A 25,218-nucleotide genomic window follows, 5' to 3' on the forward strand; every position below is an offset into this window, starting at 1 on the left:
TCGTCTCGGGAGCCATCTCATCAGCAGCGGATGCTGAGAACGTCCAGGTTTGATGCACAGTCTGTGAAAGAGGAGGGGGTGAGGTCTCACGCTCGTCAGCACACTTCCTGAGGTACGTTAGATTTTGTGACTAACAGTTATACAGTCAGTAAATGTGGTGTCCCTCACACCTTATTGTATTGAGCTGTTTGTTAGTCATGTATCAGCTTCCACTGCGGTGGAGTTTTGTGAACTGGATGTTCCATGCCTGCAGGTTTGGAAGCTGATCAGTAATCAAGGCAGGAAGTGTTTGCTGTTTGTACACCTTTAAGTGTTCTGTGTGTAGAGTGTGGACTCACATAATGGTTCCTTCATTCACAGACTCGGTTGTTGCGGCCACCTGGGGGGTGTCGGCGGGGTCCTTGGGTCCGAAACAGCTTCTGGCTCCGGACCGTTAGCGCTGCTGGGAGCGCACCACGCCAGGCCACACCTTTTTGTTATTATATTTTCACTGTTATGTATTAAATTCAGTTAGCCTTTGTACCGTGCTCTGCTTATTTCATACTGGGTCCTTCAAACGCTGGTCGGTTCTCCGAGCTGCGTCCGACACATAACAGATCTGGTTAGACACCATGTTTCTAAGATTTGTGGGGCCAAGTACAATAACTTCAGTTTTATCTGAGTTTAAAAGCAGGAAATTAGAGGTCATCCATGTCTTTATGTCTGTAAGACAATCCTGCAGTTTAGCTAATTGGTGTGTGTCCTCTGGCTTCATGGATAGATAAAGCTGGGTATCATCTGCGTAACAATGAAAATTTAAGCAATGCCGTCTAATAATACTGCCTAAGGGAAGCATGTATAAAGTGAATAAAATTGGTCCTAGCACAGAACCTTGTGGAACTCCATAATTAACCTTAGTCTTTGAAGAAGATTCCCCATTTACATGAACAAATTGTAATCTATTAGATAAATATGATTCAAACCACCGCAGCGCAGTGCCTTTAATACCTATGGCATGCTCTAATCTCTGTAATAAAATTTTATGGTCAACAGTATCAAAAGCAGCACTGAGGTCTAACAGAACAAGCACAGAGATGAGTCCACTGTCTGAGGCCATAAGAAGATCATTTGTAACCTTCACTAATGCTGTTTCTGTACTATGATGAATTCTAAAACATGACTGAAACTCTTCAAATAGACCATTGCTCTGCAGATGATCAGTTAGCTGTTTTACAACTACCCTTTCAAGAATTTTTGAGAGAAAAGGAAGGTTGGAGATTGGCCTATAATTAGCTAAGATAGCTGGGTCAAGTGATGGCTTTTTAAGTAATGGTTTAATTACTGCCACCTTAAAAGCCTGTGGTACATAGCCAACTAATAAAGATAGACTGATCATATTTAAGATCGAAGCATTAAATAATGGTAGGGCTTCCTTGAGCAGCCTGGTAGGAATGGGGTCTAATAGACATGTTGATGGTTTGGATGAAGTAACTAATGAAAATAACTCAGACAGAACAATCGGAGAGAAAGAGTCTAACCAAATACCGGCATCACTGAAAGCAGCCAAAGATAACAATACGTCTTTGGGATGGTTATGAGTAATTTTTTTCTCTAACAGTTAAAATTTTATTAGCAAAGAAAGTCATGAAATCATTACTAGTTAAAGTTAAAGGAATACTCGGCTCAATAGAGCTCTGACTCTTTGTCAGCCTGGCTACAGTGCTGAAAAGAAACCTGGGGTTGTTCTTATTTTCTTCAATTAGTGATGAGTAGAAAGATGTCCTAGCTTTACGGAGGGCTTTTTTATACAGCAACAGACTCTTTTTCCAGGCTAAGTGAAGATCTTCTAAATTAGTGAGACGCCATTTCCTCTCCAACTTACAGATTATCTGCTTTAAGCTGTGAGTTTGTGAGTTATACCACGGAGTCAGGCACTTCTGATTTAAAGCTCTCTTTTTCAGAGGAGCTACAGCATCCAAAGTTGTGCTCAATGAGGATGTAAAACTATTGACGAGATACTCTATCTCACTTACAGAGTTTAGGTAGCTACTCTGCACTGTGATGGTATATGGCATTAGAGAACATAAAGAAGGAATCATATCCTTAAACCTAGTTACAGTGCTTTCTGAAAGACTTCTACTGTAATGAAACATATTCCCCACTGCTGCGTAGTCCATCAGAGTAAATGTAAATGTTATTAAGAAATGATCAGACAGAAGGGAGTTTTCAGGGAATACTGTTAAGTCTTTAATTTCCATACCATAAGTCAGAACAAGATCTAAGATATGATTAAAGTGGTGGGTGGACTCATTTACATTTTGAGCAAAGCCAACTGAATCTAATAATAGATTAAATGCAGTGTTGAGGCTGTCATTCTCAGCATCTTTGTGGATGTTAAAATTGCCCACTATAATTATTTTATCTGAGCTAAACACTAAGTCAGACAAAAGGTCTGAAAATTCACAGAGAAACTCACAGTAATGACCAGGTGGACGATAGATAATAACAAATAAAACTGGTTTTTGGGACTTCCAATTTGGATGGACAAGACTAAGAGTCAAGCTTTCAAATGAATTAAAGCTCTGTCTGGGTTTTTGATTAATTAATAAGCTGGAATGGAAGATTGCTGCTAATCCTCCGCTTGGCCTGTGCTACGAGCATTCTGGCAGTTAGTGTGACTCGGGGGTGTTGACTCATTTAAACTAACATCCTGCTGTAACCAGGTTTCTGTAAGGCAGAATAAATCAATATGTTGATCAATTATTATATCATTTACTAACAGGGACTTAGAAGAGAGAGATCTAATGTTTAATAGACCACATTTAACTGTTTTAGTCTGTGGTGCAGTTGAAGGTGCTATATTATTTTTTCTTTTTGAATTTTTATGCATAAATATGCTGGTTATTGGTGGTCTGGGAGCAGGCACCGTCTCTACGGGGATGGGGTAATGAGGGGATGGCAGGGGGAGAGAAGCTGCAGAGAGGTGTGTAAGACTACAACTCTGCTTCCTGGTCCCAACCCTGGATAGTCACGGTTTGGAGGATTTAAGAAAATTGGCCAGATTTCTAGAAATGAGAGCTGCTCCATCCAAAGTGGGATGGATGCCGTCTCTCCTAACAAGACCAGGTTTTCCCCAGAAGCTTTGCCAATTATCTAGGAAGCCCACCTCATTTTTTGGACACCACTCAGACAGCCAGCAATTCAAGGAGAACATGCGGCTAAACATGTCACTCCCGGTCCGACTGGGGAGGGGCCCAGAGAAAACTACAGAGTCCGACATTGTTTTTGCAAAGTTACACACCGATTCAATGTTAATTTTAGTGACCTCCGATTGGCGTAACCGGGTGTCATTACTGCTAACGTGAATTACAATCTTACCAAATTTATGCTTAGCCTTAGCCAGCAGTTTCAAATTTCCTTCAATGTCGCCTGCTCTGGCCCCTGGAAGACAATTGACTATGGTTGCTGGTGTCGCTAACTTCACATTTCTCAAAACAGAGTCGCCAATAACCAGAGTTTGATCCTCGGCGGGTGTGTCGCCGAGTGGGGAAAATGGTTAGAAATGTGAACGGGTTGGCGGTGTACACGGGGCTTCTGTTTAGAACTACGCTTCCTCCTCACAGTCACCCAGTCGGCCTGCTTTCCCGGCTGCTCCGGATCTGCCAGAGGGAAACTAACGGCGGCTAAGCTACCTTGGTCCGCACCGACTACAGGGGCCTGGCTAGCTGTAGAATTTTCCACGGTGCGGAGCCGAGTCTCCAATTCGCCCAGCCTGGCCTCCAAAGCTACGAATAAGCTACACTTATTACAAGTACCATTACTGCTAAAGGAGGCCGAGGAATAACTAAACATTTCACACCCAGAGCAGAAAAGTGCAGGAGAGACAGGAGAAGCCACCATGCTAAACCGGCTAAGAGCTAGTAGCTGTGCTAACCTAGCGGATTCCTAAAAACACACAAAGTGAATAATGTGTAAATAATTTAGAGGTGATTCAGCAGAGGGAGTGCTTTAGTTAAGGCACGTGAAGATTACACTGTGAAACAAATCGTTATCTAGTTAGCTAGATCAATCTAACTGCGCAGATTAAACAGCTAACAGATACAGCAAAACACAGCTGTGCTCCGGAACAGGAAGTGATTCAATACCGCAGTGAGAGCCAACCACCAGTAGAGGCAAGCAAGAGCTGCTCACACTCACTTTGACCACCGTTCGAACTTTCCCTACCTCGATCACCTCAACAGTGGTTTGCATGTGCTCTACAGTTGGGCTGGCCGTGCAAATGTGCTCAACTGTGTGCGATGCACTCAAGAATGCTGTACGAGGATTTAGAGTGTGCCTCAAATTTGCCCCAACATAGGTCTGATGTCCATTCGTGCAGCATTCAGCCTCTAGTGTGACAAGGGCACGATCGAGACATTCTGGCAGGATTCGACATGCCTGGACATTTCCAACAACCCCTCAAATGCTCCCCGAATGCTTTTAATTACATTTTCATGCTGTATGAATATTATGACTGCAGACAGATTGTGAGACGACTGCACCTTGTCCGCCATTCAATATGTTTTCCACCACAAGCACACCGCGAGTGCAGAGTGCATGTGCTCTGGCCTCACAAATGTGCCAACTGCTGTAAGATTGCTGTACAAACATTTTGAATGCATCTCAGATTTGCCTGAATATGGGTTGAATCCCCATTTGTGCGTCATTCGGGCTCAATCGTGCTCAGGGTGATACGGTATAAGCCTTAGAATGCAGTCATAAATGTAGTTGGAACAATGTAGGAATACCTACAATGCTGTTAGAATGCAGTAAGGATATGAAGAATGCACTTCAAATGCTGTATGAGTGTGGGCCAATTGCCACGAAAAGTCTGAAAGTCTGGAAGGCAAACACGAAGAAAGGAGGGGGAAGCAGCGCCGTCGTCTGCCCTTCCTCTAAGACCTGCTGTGTCTCTACTGGATTTTGAAAGACATCCAATGTATGGACTGTAATCACGTAATGCAGGTCACTCTGATGTCCACATGACTGTGGTGCATGTGAAGGCGAGAGATCAGTTTATAACGGTCATCAGATCACCTCCGTGCGCAGCCATCATTACCAGTGCACGCACCTGTTATAACAAGCAGTCCATGATGTGGCCGTGACATGTAATGCATCAACCCCACATGTTTACAATCGCTGTTGTCCAACAGCCCACAATATGTGTCATATGTGTTAAATCTGTCATTCGCTCGCCCTCTCCCCCTCACTCTCTCACTTACTGTCTCTCTCTCTCCCTCTTTCACTCACACTGTCCATCAGTAGGACACTGTCCCTCCAGAAGGAACATTTTCTTCCCACACATAACGGACACTCTGCACTGTACAATCAGAGTTTAGCAGCCCCCGCAGCAGCGGAGAGATCGACATTACAGCTCCACTGGGCAGTGGAGCGATCTGACATCACAGCCCCCCAGGGCAGTGGTGCGATCGGACATTACGAGCTCCATGGGGCAGCAGTGCGATCTGACATCGTAGCCCTGCAGGGCAGCAGTGTGATCGGATTGTACAACCCCAATTCCAGTGAAGTTGGGACGTTGTGTAAAATGTAAATAAAAACACAATACAATGATTTGCAAATCCTCTTCAACCTATATTGAATTGAATACACCATAAAGACAAGATATTTAATGTTCAAACTGATAAACTATTGTTTTTGTGCAAATACGAGGTCTGTCAATAAAGTATCGTACCTTTTTATTTTTTTCAAAAACTATATGGATTTCATTCATATGTTTTTACGTCAGACAAGCTTGAACCCTCGTGCGCATGCGTGAGTTTTTCCACGCCTGTCGGTGACGTTATTCGCCAGTGAGCACGCCTTGTGGAAGGAGTGGTCCCGCCCCCTCGTCGGATTTTCATTGTCTGGAAATGGCGGAATGATTTGGACTTTTTTTCCATCAGAATTTTTTCAGAAGCTGTTAGAGACTGGCACCTGGAAACCATTTGAAAAATTTATCTGGCTTTCAGTGAAAATTTTACGGGCTTCACAGAGAATAAGGACTGTTACTACAGCTTTAAGGACGGCTTTAAGGACGCTCAGCACGCCGCGCTGCGAGCTGCGACGACAAGGCAGAAAATGCCAGATCATTTCTAAGCTGATGGCTCTGTGGATACGAAACCGTCGTGTGCACTTTCTCTGGTTATCACAAGAGCTGGACATCAGCCATTTTCCGGCAGATTTCACTTTTAACAAGAGATTTTGTCATGGAAAGCCAGGCGGAGGCTTCGTTCGTAACGACCGATTCGCTCTTTGAGCTTGACAAAGAACACCTCCGTTTCGGTGTGTCATGGGACAAGTTGGGACATGCCTATCTCGGCTTTCAATGCTTACCAGTCCAGTAAGTATCAGAGAAATTGTGGAGAGCTGGGCATGTCCTAACTTGTCCCATGACATGCCGAAATGGAGGTGTTCCTTTGTCTCGCTCAAACAGCTAATTGGTCGTTACGCGCGAAGCCTCCGCGCGGCTTTCCATGACAAAATCTCTTGTTAAAAGTGAAATCTGCCAGAAAATGGCTGATGTCCAGCTCTTGTGATAACCAGAGAAAGTGCACACGACGGTCTCGTATCCACAGAGCCATCAGCTTAGAAATGATCTGGCATTTTCTGCCTCGTCGTCGCAGCTCGGAGCGCGGCGCACCATGCGCCATTGTGGGCCATCCTTAAAGCTGTAGTAACAGTCCTTAATCTCTGTGAAGCCCATAAAATTTTCACCGAAAAACAACCGAATCTTTGAAATGGTTTCCAGCTGGTTGTCTGGCAGAGCTCCTGAAAAAAATTTCATGGAACAAAGCGGCAGTAGCTCAGCTGTTTGCTAAGAATGAAAATCCGATGAGGGGGCGGGACCACTCCTTCCACAAGGCGTGCTCACAGGCGAATGACGTCACCGACAGGCATGGAAAAACTCACGCATGCGCACGAGGGTTCAAGCTTGTCTGACGTAAAAACATATGAATGAAATCCATATAGTTTTTGAAAAAAATAAAAAGGTACAATACTTTATTGACAGACCTCATATTTCCTCATTTTGAAATGATACCTGCAACACGTTTCAAAAAAGCTGGGACAGTAGTATGTTTACCACTGTGTTACATCACCTTTCCTTCTAACAACACTCAATAAGCATTTAGGAACTGAGGACACTAATTGTTGAAGGTTTGTAGGTGGAATTCTTTCCCATTTTTGCTTGATTTATGACTTCAGTTGTTCAACAGTCCGGGGTCTCCGTTGTCGTATTTTGTGCTTCAAAATGTGCCACACATTTTCAATGGGTGACAGGTCTGGACTGCAGACAGGCCAGTCTAGTACCCACACATTTTTACTATGAAGCCATGCTTTTGTAACACGTGCAGAATGTGGCTTGGCATTGTCTTGCTGAAATAAGCAGGGATGTCACTGAAAAAGACGTTGCTTGGACGGTAGCATGTGTTGCTCCAAAATCTGGATGTACCTTTCAGCATTGATGGTGCCATCACAGATGTAGCATGGACGGTAGCATGTGTTGCTCCAAAATCTGGATGTACCTTTCAGCATTGATGGTGCCATCACAGATGTGTAAGTTGCCCATGCCATGGCACTAACACACCCCCATACCATCACAGATGCTGACTTTTGAAGTTTGCGCTGGTAACAATCTGGATGGCCTTTTTCCTCTTTTGTCTGGAGGACACAACATCCATGATTTCCAAAAACAATTTAAAATGTGGACTCATCAAACCACAGCACACTTTTCCACTTTGCGTCTGTCCATTTCAAATGAGCTCAGGCCCAGAGAAGGCGGCAGCGTTTCTTGATGTTGTTGATGTATGACTTTCGCTTTGCATGGTAGAGTTTTAACTTGCACTTGTGGATGTAGCGACAAACTGTGTTGACTCACAATGGTTTTCTGAAGTGTTCCTGAGCCCACGCGGTAAGATGCTTTACACAATGATGTCGGTTTTTAATGCAGTGCCGTCTGAGGGATGGAAGGTCACGGGCATTCAATGTTGGTTTTCGCTCTTGCCGCTTACATGTAGAAAGTTCTCCAGATTCTCTGAATCTTCTGATTATATTATGGAATGTAGATGAATTCCTAAATTCCTTGCAACTGAACGTTGAGAAACATTGTTCTTAAACTGTTGGACTATTTTTTCACACAGTTGTTCACAAAGTAGTGATCCTCGCCCCATCTTTGCTTGTGAACAGTTGAGTCTTTTGGGGATGCTCCTTTTATACCCAATCATGACACTCACAATTAGTGTCCTCAGTTGCCAAATGCTTATTGAGTGTTGTTAGAAGGAAAGGTGATGTAACACAGTGGTAAACATACCACTGTCCCAGTGCTGCAGGCATCCATTTCAAAATGAGCAAATATTTGCACAAAAACAATACATTTTATCAGTTTGAACATTCAATATCTTGTCTTTGTGGTGTATTCAATTGACTATAGGTTGAAGAGGATCTGCACATCATTGTATTCTGTTTTTAATTTACATTTCACACAACATCCCAACTTTATTGGAATTAGGGTTGTACAAGCCCCATAGTGCAGCGAAGTGTCCTGCTGTCCGGCTGGAGAGGGGAGTGCAATCTGCTTTCCATGTGCCATTTTGGGAATGGTGCGCATGTCCCAACCTGGTCTCATAGCAAGTAATGATTCAGCAGCACGAAATATATATTAATCTATTGGTTTGTGATATTGTGACGAAAAGCGCCTCATTTTCATCATAGCAGCACAAATTCATTGTAATTCATTCCGTGATGGCTTTACGAAATTAAAAGTGAAGGGGGGGGGGGGGTCGGGGTGGTTATGGTTAGGGTGGGGGGAAAGAGTAAATTTAGGTTGTGGTTAAGGATAGGGTTGGGGGTAGGAGTAGGGTTAGGAATAGTGAGTTAAAAAAAAAAAGTCACAAAAATTTGACTCATTTGTCGCTGAGACTGGGCTGCATGTCCACATTTCCAGTATGCCACAAACACCACCATGACATACGTACGTAATATACAGTAGTCATAACCATAGGCAATTTGGGTCAGTCTGACTCAGTTTGGGCAAGTCGTTGCACTCCAATCGACTCGCACTGGGGGTGCAGTCTGGCTGTGCCATTGCATATTCGGCACTTGCCAGCAGGATTTGACGTGCCTGAACACTTCGATATCCCCTCAAACATGATCAGACTGTTTGGTATGCTGGTATGATGCCATTAGAATATTTAGAATGCAGTCAGAATGCAGTTAGAGTCCACCTCGAATGCCGTACGATATATTTCCACCTCGACTGCACCTCAAATGTTTTGAACATGAGCTAAACATTCAGACTGTTTGGAATGCACTCAGAATGCAGTCTGTGGTTATCGAATGCACCTTGGCTCTTCTGGAATGTACATCAAATTTTAATATGGATGTCATTCTGTCAGGGATTTGGCCGGGTCAGGGCGCTGAGCCCATGTTTTCCCCCTTGTTGTTGTTTCCTGTCTGCTTCAGCTTTGATTTATTAATATTATTTTCATCATGATTTATTCTGTTATGTTTTCTTGTCATTTTGTTCTTTTTGTTATGATTTATGTTAGTTCTAGATTCTGCAGTCAATTGTGTTTTCATTTATTGTTTATTAATTTATCATTTTTATCAGCTTATTTTTGCTGTTTTCATTTCTGTTATTTGTAGTATTTTCATGTCAGGTTTTGTTATCACTTAGTTTCTGTTCTACTTATAGTTTATGTCTGCCTGTTCAGTTTAGTTTTGTCATTGTGTTTAATTTCTTGTAATTCTCTGATCAGTTTGTAGGTAGTTTATCCTCTGGTTTGCTTTTCTGTCCTGTTCAAGTCCATATTGCCAGTTCATGTTTAGTTTAGTATCAGTTCTCATGTTCGTGTTTGGTTCTTGTTCACAGTAACATTATATTCAGGTGTAGCTTTGTTCTTATTTCTGTTCCAATCCATACCCTGCACCTGCCTTCATGTCTTTGTCCCTCACGTATATCTGATTATGTTCTCTCTGCACCTGCCATGTGTCCCTGTCTCTCACTTTAACTGTCTGCTTTATGTTTCCTTTCACTCGCGCTCTGTGCACCTGTTCACATATCCTTGTCTTTTCCTCACTCCACCTTGTGTTCTCTTCCCTCACTGTGCTGCACAACATAGTATCTTTGTTCATTAGCCACGCCCCCTTTCTGGATCCTTCCTCTCACGTGCACCTTGTTAACATCACCTGTTCCTAATTAGTCCACATGCATATAAACCCTCACAGTCTCACAGTCCCTCGCCAGAGTGGTGTCGCTTCCAGCACACTCTCCAGCCTTCTTGTTCTCTGTCCTGATTAGTCTCGCCGTGTACCAGTTCTTTGCTCTGAGTTTCTTGACCGTGCCTTTTTGCCTCAGCCTATATGCCAGTGTTTGCTTGTGCCTCAGACCCCTGCCTGGAAATGACTACGTTTGTGCCTCGCCCTGCTTGTACCTCTGCTCCGCTATCTGACCACCTTTGTACCGAACCTCTGTCTGTAATAAAGATGACGACTTGTTATACCTCAAAGCCTGGATGGGAGTTTGTACCATGGGTCCACCCGCTCCTGTTGTCAGGCAGCTGCCCGTCATGACACATTCAGGCTCATTCTGCCTGAATGTTCTGTTAATATTAAGTACATTTACAAAGTTCTTGGCTTCACGTCGGAAACCACAGAGAAGCATTTATTTATTTTTCAAAACGTTCTCCATTAACTTAAATGTACTTGGTCCACTGATGTTCAAGCTTTATTATCTTTTCACAGACAAAAGTCACATCTTGAGGCCCCACATACTTTTGTTTCCAGATGAGCCAAATACCCTTGTATGCATGTGTCACATACTCGTATTTGTAATGTATTATGTGTAATGTATTATATGTAACATATTATGACAGGTATTCTTAAAGAAAGGCTATTCTGAACTTATATATTTAGTTCTTATAAAGTTGTAGCAGCACTTGCAATAGCAGCAACAAATGTTTGGGACTTTCAGCAACATAGCCTTGGTGCTTATTGTGGATGTGTGACTATCTATCAAGCATGTACAATTGTAACAAGTGAGAGTGATGGAAGAGGTGTATTTTCACACACACACACACACACAAAATAACAAAAAAATACCACATCATACACTTGGTGACATCATAATTGTTTCTCAAGGATAAACAACTGCATAGTTCATAGCCTCAGTGGTGATGATGGAAATTGGAGATAAAAATGTTGGATGAAACCTGGGCAACCAACAGTAAGAAAGAACCAAGAAGAACAGCCCCACCTTATCTACATAAAAGTCTCAGCAAAGTGATTTAAGCAAGCAATAACACTTTATCTATTCAGTATTGTAACCTCTAGCTGTAATATAGAGCTGGAACATGAATGTGCTGCTGCAGAAGATGTCTTAGAATCATGGCGGTACAACAGCCCACTACACCTATGTCTTTTACTGACATGTAGAATGCAGTGTTTTTTGTAATATTTACTTGAATCTCAGAAACCCTCATAAGTATGGCTGCACATCACAGAGTTTTTCAACAGAGCTTATCATCAACAAAAACTCCAAGAAATTTAGTTTGAGATACAATTTCAATTTCAATGCCATTCAACAATAATTTACTGCTTAAATTCTAGGCTTATTTCCAAATATAATGCACTTAGTTTTACCGAAATTAAGTGATAATTTATGAGTCAAACCAATATTTAAATTTTTGCAATTCCCTTTCCACCAAGTCCAAGAGCTGTCTCAAATTAACCCCGCTACCAATCACAGTTGTATCATCAGCAAACAAAATACAACTCAAAGACTTAGAAACCAAACCTGCATCATTAATATACAACAAAAACAATAATGGCCCGAGGACTGACCCCTGGGGCACCCCACACATAATCCTCAAAAATTCCGATTTTATCCCACCAAGATGAACACACTGACATCTATTACGTAAATAGCTAGCTATCCAGTTAAAGGCCAGTCCTCTAATACTATACATCTGTAATTTTTCCAATAATAAGGTATGATCAGTAGTATCAAATGCTTTCTGTAAATAAAAAAAAAACAACAAAAAAACAAAAACAGTGTATTGCTTCTTCTCTGTTGCATTTGTAACTTGTTCCACAATGTCTATTAAAGCCAAAGAAGTTGTTCGATTTTTTCTGAAACCACACTGCTGTTCATTAAGTATATGATGTTTTTCTATAAAATCGTTCAACCTCTTTACAAATATTTTTTCCAGAATTTTAGAAAACTGTAACAAAGAGATTGGCCTATAATTTGAAAAAAATAAAAATAAAATAAAATAAAACATGTTTATCACCAGATTTAAACAATGGTATCACCTTAGCAATCTTCATTCTGGAGGGAAATTTCCCAGTCATGAGTGACAGATTACAAATACAGTGAGGAAAATAAGCATTTGAACACCCTGCGATTTTGCAAGTTCTCCCACTTAGAAATCATGGAAGGGTCTGAAATTTTCATCTTAGGTGCATGTCCACTGTGAGAGACATAATCAAAAAAAAAAAAAAAATCACAATGTATGATTTTTTTAATAATTTATTTGTATGTTACCGCTGCAAATAAATATTTGATGCCCTCCAACCAGCAAGAATTCTGGCTCACACAGACCTGTTATTTTTTCTTTAATAAGCCCTCTTATTCTGCACACTTTACCTGTATTAACTGCACCTGTCTGAACTTGTTACCTGTATAAAAGACACCTGTTCACACACTCAATTAATCACACTCCACCCTGTCCACCATAGCCAAGACCAAAGAGCTGTCTAAGGACAACAGGGACAAAACTGCACAATGCTGGAATGGACTACAGGACAACAGGCAAGTAGCTTGGTAGAAGACAACAACTGTTCTGATTATTTATTAGAAAGTGGAAGAAACACAAGATGACTGTCAATCTCCCTCAGTCTGGGATTCCATGCCAGATCTCACTTTGTGGGGTAAGGATGATTCTGAGAAAGCTCAGAACTACAGAGGAGGACCTGGTCAATGACCTGGAGAGAGCCGGGACCACAGTCACAAAGATTACATTAGTAACACATGATGCTGTCATGGTTTAAAATCCTGCAGGGCAGCAAGGTCCCCCTGCTCATTGAAGATGTCTCATGGCTGGGTCTTCCAGCATGACAGTGGCCGCAAACACACAGCCAGGGCAACTAAGGAGGTGTTCTGTAAGAAGCATTTCAAGGTCCTTGAGTGGCCTGGCCAGTCTCCAGACCTGAATTCACAAGAAAATCTTTGGAGGGAGCTGAAACTCCAAACCTGAAAGATCTGGAGAAGATACGAGGGCTGTCAATAAAGTAACGGTCCTTTTTATTTTTTTCAAAAACTATATGGATTTCATTCATATGTTTTTACGTCAGACATGCTTGAACCCTCGTGCGCATGCGTGAGTTTTTCCACGCCTGTCGGTGACGTCATTCACCTGTGAGCACTCCTTGTGGGAGGAGTCGTCCAGCCCCTCATCAGAATTCCTTTGTCTGAGAAGTTGCTGAGAGACTGGTGCGTTGTTTGATCAAAATTTTTTCTAAACCTGTGAGACACATCGAAGTGGACACGGTTCGAAAAATTAAGCTGGTTTTCAGTGAAAATTTTAACGGCTGATGAGAGATTTTGAGGTGATTCTGTCGCTTTAAGGACTTCCCACGGTGCGAGACGTCGCTCAGCGCTCTCAGCTGCCGTCGTCAGCCTGTTCAAGCTGAAAACCTCCACATTTCAGGCTCTATTGATCCAGGACGTCGTGAGAGAACAGAGAAGTTTCAGAAGAAGTCGGTTTCAGCATTTTATCCGGATATTCCACTGTTAAAGGAGATTTTTTTAATGAAAGACGTGCGGACGGGTCCGCGCGTCGGGACGCAGCCGCCGCGACGCTCCGCCACAGGAAAAACACCTCTGTTGAAAGCCTTAAGGACAAGTTGGAACATGTCCTGCCTGTTAAACAATTTCTCATATACTCACTCCACTGAAAGCCATCAAAAGCCGCCTGGATTTTACAAATGGTTATCAACACGGAGGTGTTTTTCCTGTGCTGCCGCACCGCGTCGGCTGCGTCCCGACGCGCGGACCCGTCCACACGTCTTTCATTAAAAAAAATGTAGTGTGTCATACATCACAATGGCAAAGTGAGGAACCTTTTTTGAATTTTTGATCCTTCGTTGTCCTTTGGCCTCCACATTAGAAATATTACTAGGACTGCTTTCTTCCACCTGCGAAATATAGCGAAGATTCGTCCTATCCTGTCTATGGCTGATGCTGAGACCCTGATCCATGCATTTATCTCTTCTAGATTGGACTACTGCAATGTTCTATTTTTTGGTTTACCGCAGTCTAGCATTAGGGGTCTCCAATTGGTTCAAAATGCTGCAACCAGACTTTTGACACAAAGCAGAAAGTTTAACCACATTACACGCATTTTGGCATCCCTTCACTGGCTTCCTGTCCCAGTGAGATCAGATTTTAAGGTTCTGCTACTAACCTATAAAATTATTCATGGACTGGTACCCTCCTACCTAGCTGACCTAATTAAACCTTACGTACCGGCCCGGGCTTTACGTTCTCAGGGTGCAGGACTACTTTGTGAATAAGAAGTCTGCGGGTCACAGAGCTTTCTCTTATCATGCCCCTGTTCTGTGGAATCATCTCCCTGCATCAATAAAACAGTCAGATTCTGTGGAGACTTTCAAGTCCAGAATTAAGATGCACTTATTTTCCCTTTCATATGGCTAGCATACTGGTACAGTTTTGTTTTGCACTTCTTACTCTTTTAATTCATTTTATTAGTAATTGGAGCGGGCCGCGGCCTCAGCTTTACCTAAACTCTGGGTCTTTTAGTGAAGTTTAGGGCTAGTGGCCGGCGATCACCTTAATCAATCAATCAATCAACTTTTTTCTTGTATAGCGCCAAATCACAACAAACAGTTGCCCCAAGGCGCTCCACATTGCAAGGCAAGGCCATACAATAATTATGAAACACAGTCTACGTCTAAAGCAACATAACCAAGGGATGGTCCAGGGTCACCCGATCCAGCCCTAACTATAAGCCTTAGCGAAAAGGAAAGTTTTAAGCCTAATCTTAAAAGTAGAGAGGGTATCTGTCTCCCTGATCTGAATTGGGAGCTGGTTCCACAGGAGAGGAGCCTGAAAGCTGAAGGCTCTGCCTCCCATTCTACTCTTACAAACCCTAGGAACTACAAGTAAGCCCGCAGTCTGAGAGCGAAGCGCTCTAATGGGGTAATATGGTACTATGAGGTCCCTAAGATAAGATGGGACCTGATTATTCAAAACCTTATAAGTAAGAAGAAGAATTTTAAATTCTATTCTAGCATTAACAGGAAGCCAATGAAGGGAGGCCAACACGGGTGAGATATGCTCTCTCCTGCTAGTCCCCGTCAGTACTCTAGCTGCAGCATTCTGAACCAACTGAAGGCTTTTTAGGGAACTTTTAGGACAACCTGATAATAATGAATTACAATAGTCCAGCCTAGAGGAAACAAATGCATGAATTAGTTTTTCAGCATCACTCTGAGACAAGACCTTTCTGATTTTAGAGATATTGCGTAAATGCAAAAAGGCAGTCCTACATATTTGTTTAATATGCGCTTTGAATGACATATCCTGATCAAAAATAACTCCAAGATTTCTCACAGTATTACTAGAGATCAGGGAAATGCCATCCAGAGTAACGATCTGGTTAGACACCATGCTTCTAAGATTTGTGGGGCCAAGTACAATAACTTCAGTTTTATCTGAGTTTAAAAGCAGGAAATTAGAGGTCATCCATGTCTTTATGTCTGTAAGACAATCCTGCAGTTTAGCTAATTGGTGCGTATCCTCTGGCTTCATGGATAGATAAAGCTGGGTATCATCTGCGTAACAATGAAAATTTAAGCAATACCGTCTAATAATACTGCCCAAGGGAAGCATGTATAAAGTGAATAAAATTGGTCCTAGCACAGAACCTTGTGGAACTCCATAATTAACTTTAGTCTGTGAAGAAGATTCCCCATTTACATGAACAAACTGTAATCTATTAGACAAATATGATTCAAACCACCGCAGCGCAATGCCTTTAATACCTATGACATGCTCTAATCTCTGTAATAAAATTTTATGGTCAACAGTATCAAAAGCAGCACTGAGGTCCAACAGAACAAGCACAGAGATAAGTCCACTGTCCGAAGCCATAAGAAGATCATTTGTAACCTTCACTAATGCTGTTTCTGTACTATGATGAATTCTAAAACCTGACTGAAACTCTTCAAATAGACCATTCCTCTGCAGGTGATCAGTTAGCTGTTTTACAACTACCCTCTCAAGAATCTTTGAGAGAAAAGGAAGGTTGGAGATTGGCCTATAATTAGCTAAGATAGCTGGGTCAAGTGATGGCTTTTTAAGTAATGGTTTAATTACTGCCACCTTAAAGGCCTGTGGTACATAACCAACTAACAAAGATAGATTGATCATATTTAAGATTGAAGCATTAAATAATGGTAGGACTTCCTTGAGCAGCCTGGCAGGAATGGGGTCTAATAAGCATGTTGATGGTTTGGATGAAGTAACTAATGAAAATAACTCAGACAGAACAATCGGAGAGAAAGAGTCTAACCAAATACCGGCATCACTGAAAGCAGCCAAAGATAACGATACATCTTTGGGATGGTTATGAGTAATTTTTTCTCTAATAGTCAAAATTTTGCTAGCAAAGAAAGTCATGAAGCCATTACTAGTTAAAGTTAATGGAATACTCAGCTCAATAGAGCTCTGACTCTTTGTCAGCCTGGCTACAGTGCTGAAAAGAAACCTGGGGTTGTTCTTATTTTCTTCAATTAGTGATGAGTAGAAAGATGTCCTAGCTTCACGAAGGGCTTTCTTATAGAGCAACAAACTCTTTTTCCAGGCTAAGTGAAGATCTTCTAAATTAGTGAGACGCCATTTCCTCTCCAACTTACGGGTTATCTGCTTTAAGCTACGAGTTTGTGAGTTATACCACGGAGTCAGACACTTCTGATTTAAAGCTCTCTTTTTCAGAGGAGCTACAGCATCCAAAGTTGTCTTCAATGAGGATGTAAAACTATTGACAAGATACTCTAACTCCCTTACAGAGTTTAGGTAGCTACTCTGCTCTGTGTTGGTATATGACATTAGAGAACATAAAGAAGGAATCATATCCTTAAACCTAGTTACAGCGCTTTCTGAAAGACTTCTAGTGTAATGAAACTTATTCCCCACTGCAGGGTAGTCCATCAGGGTAAATGTAAATGTTATTAAAAAATGATCAGACAAAAGGGAGTTTTCAGGGAATACTGTTAAGTCTTCTATTTCCATACCATAAGTCAGAACAAGATCTAAAATATGATTAAAGTGGTGGGTGGACTCATTTACTTTTTGAGCAAAGCCGATAGAGTCTAATAATAGATTAAATGCAGTGTTGAGGCTGTCATTCTCAGCATCTGTGTGGATGTTAAAATCGCCCACTATAATTATCTTATCTGAGCTAAGCACTAAGTCGGACAAAAGGTCTGAAAATTCACAGAGAAACTCACAGTAACGACCAGGTGGACGATAGATAATAACAAATAAAACTGGTTTTTGGGACTTCCAATTTGGATGGACAAGACTAAGAGACAAGCTTTCAAATGAATTAAAGCTCTGTCTAGGTTTTTGATTAATTAATAAGCTGGAATGGAAGATTGCTGCTAATCCTCCGCCCCGGCCCGTGCTACGAGCATTCTGACAGTTAGTGTGACTCGGGGGTGTTGACTCATTTAAACTAACATATTCATCCTGCTGTAACCAAGTTTCTGTTAGGCAGAATAAATCAATACGTTGATCAATTATTATATCATTTACCAACAGGGACTTAGAAGAAAGAGACCTAATGTTTAATAGACCACATTTAACTGTTTTAGTCTGTGGTGCAATTGAAGGTGCTATATTATTTTTTCTTTTTGAATTTTTATGCTTAAATAGATTTTTGCTAGTTATTGGTGGTCTGGGAGCAGGCACCGTCTCTACGGGGATGGGGTAATAGGGGGATGGCAGGGGGAGAGAAGCTGCAGAGAGGTGTATAAGACCACAGCTCTGCCTCCTGGTCCCAACGCTAGACAGTCACAGTTTGGAGGATCCCAAAAAATTGGCCAGATTTCTAGAAATGAGAGCTGCTCCCTCTAAAGTGGGATGGATGCCGTCTCTCCTAACAAGACCAGGTTTTCCCCAGAAGCTTTGCCAATTATCAATGAAGCCCACCTCATTTTTTGGACACCACTCAGACAGCCAGCAATTCAAGGAGAACATGCGGCTAAACATGTCACTCCCGGTCTGATTGGGGAGGGGCCCAGAGAAAACAACAGAGTCCGACATTGTTTTACCTTAGTATTTCTCTTTTTCTTGTTGTTTAATGCTGACAAATTATACAGTATTTCTTGTCTTTCTGGTGCCTGATTCTGTTTTTTCTCTCTGTTTAAGGTGCAGCTCCATCCAGAGATGGGAGTTGTGTTCGTAGTGGCAATCCTCCTGTCCTGTGCGCCAATAGCATTTCTTGTATATTTGTCCATGAATTGTTCTGTGAATTGTTCTGTAATTTATGTTTTGTAGCATGGCCCAAGCAGAGGGTCACCCCTTTGAGTCTAGTCTGCTTGAGGTTTCTTCCTCAGAGGGAGTTTTTCCTTACCACTGTTGCTCTGGGGGTTGGTAAGGTTAGACCTTACCTGTGTGAAGCACTTTGAGGCAACTCTGTTGTGATTTGGCGCTATATAAATGAAAATAAATTGAAATTGAAGTAACATACAAATAAATTATTTAAAAAAAATCATACATTGTGATTTCCGGATTTTTTTTAGATTATGTCTCTCACAGTGGACATGCACCTAAGATGAAAATTCCAGACCCCTCCATGATTTCTAAGTGGAAGAACTTGCAAAATCGCAGGGTGTTCACATACTTATTTTCCTCACTGTGTACGTTAAAAGTTTGATAATACAGTCAATAATGTTCTTAATCAAAACCATATCAAAGCTATCAATATCAGTGGATTTTTTTCCCTTAATTTTATGAACTATATGAAAATTTTATTTTTCATCCATTTCTCTAATAAACATTGAATCCTGAATTTTATTAATTAGTTTACAGTTATCCATAGAACACCTTGTCGTAGTTACAGTTGAGTTTGTTAAATTTTTACCAACATTAACAAAATAATCATTAAAATAATCAGCAATAATTTTATTTCCTTTTACAATTTTATCAAAGTCTATATAAAAGTAAGATGGATAATCTTTAACAACTTTTTTTTCTTTTTAATGATTTCGCTTAAGAGCTTCCAGGTTCCCGTAATGTTAGTTTTATTTTTCTCTAACAAATCACAGTAATACTGCTTCTTACACAATCACATAATGTTTGTTAATTTATTTTTATATGTCTATCGACTTCATTATTTCTAAATTTTAAAAACTGCTTATACAATATTTTTTTTCTTTTTACATGCATTCAGGAGTCCCTTTGTTACCCAAGGTTTATCAGTCCTTTGTGCATCTATGGTTTTTGGCACCCATGGACAATGTTTATCATAGAGATTAGATACAATAGAAATAAATGATTCATATGATTCATCAACATCATCACAATAAATTTCACACCAATTCTGGTGCAATAAAGCCCTTCTGAGGTTCTCAATATTAACATCATTTATTTTCCTAATTAAATGTATGGTTTCTGTTTGGTGCACACTGTCCACAGATGACTGGAAAGCTACAAAAACTGGCAAGTGATCACTGACATCGGAAATAAGTATTTCACCTATTATATTCCCTACAATGGCATTTGTTAATATGTTGTCAATGAGTGTTGATGTGTTCATAGTTATCCTGGTTGGATGTGTGATCAGGTGTTCCAGCAGCAGCCGCCCCAGCAGCACCAGGCGGTCAATGGTCTTGTATGTCTTCCATTTTCTTACAATTGCTCCCACAGTTGATTTATTTAAACCAACCTGCTTGCCTATTGTAGATTCACTCTTCCCAGCCTGGTAAAAGTAAGTCCCTTCGGCTGCTCCCTTGTTTGCACTCGGGGTCGCCACAGCAAATCCAAGGTGGATCTGCATGTTGAATTGGCATAGGTTTTACACCGGATGCCCTTCCTGACACATCTCCACATTACATGGAGAAATGTCGCAAGGGTGGGATTTGAACCCGGAATCTTCTGCACTGAAACCAAGCACATTAACCACTTGGTCACCATCCCAGCCTGGTGCAGATCTACAATTTTCTTCCTGGTGTCCTTCGACAGCTGTTTGGTCTTGGCCATGGTTGAGTTTGGGGTCTGACTGTTTGAGGCTGTGGATAGGTGTCTTTTATACAGATAATGAGTTACAACAGATGCCATTAATACAGGTAACAGGTGGAGGACAGAAGAGCTTCTTAAAGAAGAAGTTACAGGTCAGTGAGAGCCAGAAATCTTGCTTGTTTGTGAGTGACCAAATACTTATTTTCCACCATAATTTACAAATAAATTCTTTAAAAATCCTACAATGTGATTTTCTGGATTTTTTTCCTCATTTTGTCTCTCATAATTGAAGTGTACCTATGTCGAAAATTACAGACCTCTCTCATCTTTCCAAGTAGATGAACTTGCACAATCAGGGGCTGACTAAATACTTTTTGCCCCACAGTATTACAAAATGACACACACACACACACACACACACAAAACATATTGTAAATATACATGAAGATGACTTTATTTTGACCGTTAAAGCATATCAAGGACATGATATACCAAACAGTAGCGATCCAAAATGATGAAGAAGAATTCAAGCCAAGTGATCCACTATGTGTCTCTTGAGTACTAGTTTGATGTAACAGTGAGTAATAATACCCATTTCTGTGCCAAGGGCAATCTCAAGGTTCCAACATGTGTAGTTTAATGGCAATGTATTAAAATAGAGCAACTTTCATTTTCAGTTCAGGACACATAAGGCTTTCGTAACCACAGGGGCTTCAGCAGAGAGAACTGATGCAATGGCCTCTCAAGGTTTACCTGGCTTGGATCTCTGCATGTGATGTTACACTCGTTATTTTACTAGATTACTGTATGTCTTGGTGCTTGAAGAAGTTGTCGAGATGTTTTCAGAACTACAGGACATTATAGCCTTTTCTCATTGAGAACCACATTGATATCATATTGACAAACTCTGCAGATGATTTAGGTGCTTATAATTGAGGAATTGGTTGTGATTAAATTTCATCTGATTTCCCATCTTGCAGTTCACAGTCAACTGCATGTTTTGTTTTGCTAGGCTGTTTATTATTTGTGTGTTGACTGATTGTTTTAGTTTTATGTGAACTCTATGTAAATAATATGCAGTTCATGTTTGTAAAGTGCTTTTTCTGTAGAAATGTAGTATTTGATGCTTTTTCTACACTAATATCTCAGAAACAAACACAAAATGTTTTGTTGTTAATTAACAAAACAACAAAAAGTTGATAATTTTATCTGTATCTGTATCTGTATCTGTATCGATTCAATTAAAGAGCATTGTACAATCAGGAAACTAAAGGATTTTTATAGATTGACATATATATATATATAGTAGATTTACAGTCCAGGACATGATTCTACAAAAACAAAACAGGAGAAGATAATAATTAATTGACAATATGACAGACAAGTAAAAATGTAAAAAGTAGGAGCTGAGTCCACCAGGGCTGCCCCTTGTCACAAATCCTGTTTGTGATATTCATGTATGGGATTTCAAGGCACTGTGAGGGATCGAAAGGGTGTCCAGTTTGGTGACCTCATCTGGTTTTTGCAGATGATGTGATTCTGTTGGCATCATCAGACACTGACCTGTGATGCACACTGAGAAGGTTTGAGGCAGAGAATCAGCACCTCCAAACTTGAGACCATGGTCCTCTGCCAATACAGGGTGAATTGTCCTCTTTGGGTCAGGGGAGTGTTATTGAACTAAGTGGAGTAGTATAAGTGTCTTGGGGTCTTGTTTATGAGTGGGGGTAAATTGGAGTGCAAGATTGATAGATGGATTGGGACAGTTGCAGTGAAGAAGGAGCTGAGCCAGAAGGCACGACTTTCAATTTACCAGTTGATTTACACTCCTATTCTCACCTCTGCTTATGAACCTTGGGTAAGGACCAAAGCAATATGGTCACAGATACAAGCACCATAAATGAGATTCCTCCATTGTGAATCTGGACTTTCTCTCCTGGACAGGGTGAGAAGCTTGACTATCCAGGAGAGACTCGGAGGAGAGTTGCTCCTTATTCACATTGAAAGGAGCCAGCTGAAGTGGTTTTGGCATCTGGTGAGAATGGCCCCTTGTCATCTTGCTAGGGAGGTCTTCCAGGCACATCCAAATGGGAGGAGGCCATGGGGAAAACTCAGGACAGACTGTATAGATTATATTTCCCAGTTGCTCTGGGATCTGCCAGGAAGAGTTATATGAGTTGGCCGAGGATAGGGAAGTGTCGGATAAGCTGCTTAGTTTGCTGCCACTCTGACCCAGACCTGGATAAGGGCCCTTTCACACATAGTGCGAAATTTGGACGAAGTGCACACTTAGTGCGCATGACGCAGGAATCATGTGCAAACCGTGTAATGTCATCCCTGATGGTATTGGCGGCAGGGATGACAATACCGTGTAATGCCTTCATACTTGTATGTATCATATTAGTATTGCTCGTTTGATAAATGCGGTGTTTTTATATGGTGTGGAATTTTTGTGTGCAACCACATCGCGCCGCTGCTCGCACTGCTGTGAAAAAAAAACATAAATAAAAAATACATGCTGTGACGGTTTTGTGCACATGGGAACACAGTGCGAGCAGCTGCAGCATTGTAAACACATCACGCAGCTGCTGTGGAAAAAAAAAAATCAAAATTACATGCCACCCACGGGATTCAAGCAAGAATTTTTACCACTGAGCTACCATCACTGTCCTGTAAAAGGTGTGGGAAAATGCCTGATATCAAGAAGGACATTGACGTATTAAAAAAACCAAACAAACAAACAAAAAAACACAATATATAAAAACACTGCATTTTATTGAATCCCTCTTATCAAGCGGGCAATACAAGTATGATCAGTCTGTTCCTCTGTAGATGACCCATGGTCACAGATGTACACTAATGAAATGACATGAATGAGGAGCAGGGCGCTCTTATCATGTCCACATCTGCTGGCGGCGCATCCTCAGATCTCCACAGCTGCTCCTGTCAGTGGACACACCCCCTGTCAATCTGGCGCATACACCAACGTGTCTGCTAATAGTGTGAATGGCCACACATTTTCTATGTGCCAAGTTAGATGTTTGTGTGTGTCAGCTGGAATTTGGCCGACACCTGCCACGAAAGGGTTTGATGGGCTCTCCCAGTGCACTATCTGTCTTTCAGCTGCTGGTGTGCACAAATAGTTGTAGCAACAGGTGTACGAGATGTTGGAGGCAGCTACAATTTAACATGTATTGCATATGATTCCTGCTTCATGCGCAATTCAACCACATTCGCACTATGTGTGAAGGGACCCTAAACCAATGATCATGTTTCAATGATATTTATTGGCCTGGGAATTATGTTAAACTGCATCCAGGGATTGTCAGTGGGCCTCCACCCTACAGGCTATTCCTTTTTGAGGGGTGGTTTCAGGATTGGCAAATTAGCTACTGTTAAACACGTTGCAAAGCTTGGCATTAGAAAAGGTTTACTGTTCTTACAGTCCATGGATGCAACTATGCTACTTCCATCCATTGAATGGTGGTATGCATTGTTAAGGAGATTGGGTGATACTGTCATTATTATTTATTTAGAGTAATTATATTTTATTAATACTAAATACATAAAGCTGAGGATTATGCATTTCAAATAAATAGGATTTATTACAGTAATGAATATGCATCATGTAAGGTTTATTTGGTAGGTTTGTATTAAAATTATCTAAAAAACGTAAATGGGAATTTGTCATGTAATAAAATTACATAAATCTTAAAAGTTAGGGTTAAATATTTCTGTGAGTGTAGTAATGGATTGGTAAAACAGTTGCGCTCATTCCTTCTTATGAGTTTGATGATGTATCTGTAAAATTATGTTTATTATAGATCTAACATCATAATCACTCAGGTTCACTGTGGCAATGAGACACATAGACAGTGACACTCAGTGTTTTCAAATAGGCTGCGCAATGATCATGACTAGTTCACAATTTAATGTGTGCCAGACATTTCACAATTTTCTTTGTGCACTAGCATGCAGCCTTGCAGAGCTCTTACAGTTTACAACAGTTTATTCTCTTTCTTATTCTTATTACTCTTACTCACTGGCAAGCCAGATTGTGTGCCAGTGTCGGGATCAAATTTGTGCAAGTGTCAACGCACCTTTAAAAAGAGTGAGTATGTAGGTGTCCCCATGCCCACCCTTCAGCACAGGCATGTACAGTCAGCCAACATGAGTCTCAGTACATACTTCACATTACAGACTCTGCACAAAATTGCACAAAATTGTAGCTTGATTTCATGTAATCCATGACTGTACATGAAGCAAACTATGATTCAGTGTCATATACGGTGCATCCGGAAATTATTCATAGCGCTTCACTTTTTCCACCTTATGTTGCAGCCTTATTCCAAAATGGAGCAATTATTATTAGAATTATTCATGCCTCAAAATTCTACTCCCAACACCCCATAATGATAACATGATAAAAAGGGTGTTTTTTGACAAATTCATAAACAATAAAAAACCTAAGAAGTCACATGTACATGAGCATTCACAGACTTTGCTCAATACTTTTTTGATGCACCTTTGGCAGTAATTACAGCCTCAAGTCTTCTTGAATATGATGACCCAAGCTTGCTGCACCTATCTTTGGGCAGTTTAGCCCATTCCTCATTGCAGCACCTCTCAAGCTCCATCAGGATGGATGGACAGCGTCGGTGCACAGCCATTTTCAGATCTCTCCAGACATGGTCAGTCAGATTCAGTTCTGGGCTCTGACTGGGCCACTCAAGGACATTCACAGAGTTGTCCTGAAGCCACTCCTTTGATATCTTGGCTCTGTGCTTAAGGGCACTGTCCTGCTGAAAGATGAACTGTCTCCCCAGTCTGAGGTCAACAGCACTGTGGAGCCAGCCCAGTCTCACGTTTTTTTCCTTCACAAAATCCGTCACGAACATTTCGTGACAGGGTTTTTTTAACTCACTATTACTAACCCT

At 41.2% G+C, this 25,218-nt stretch overlaps 1 protein-coding gene and 1 long non-coding RNA gene across 2 annotated transcripts in view; both read right to left on the reverse strand.

The window, feature by feature from the left end:
- LOC117512209 (plexin-A1-like) overlaps positions 1-25,218 on the reverse strand; it is a 1,069,160-nt gene that overhangs the window by 253,997 nt on the left and 789,945 nt on the right.
- LOC117512213 lies at positions 4,931-25,107 on the reverse strand. The gene is made up of 3 exons (XR_004561246.1): positions 25,097-25,107; positions 19,375-19,379; positions 4,931-5,229 (listed from the first exon to the last, which is right to left on the reverse strand). It is a non-coding gene; the product is annotated as an uncharacterized LOC117512213 (long non-coding RNA).

This window comes from Thalassophryne amazonica, chromosome 6 (genome assembly GCF_902500255.1).
Source record: "Thalassophryne amazonica chromosome 6, fThaAma1.1, whole genome shotgun sequence".
NCBI classification, from domain to species: domain Eukaryota; kingdom Metazoa; phylum Chordata; class Actinopteri; order Batrachoidiformes; family Batrachoididae; genus Thalassophryne; species Thalassophryne amazonica.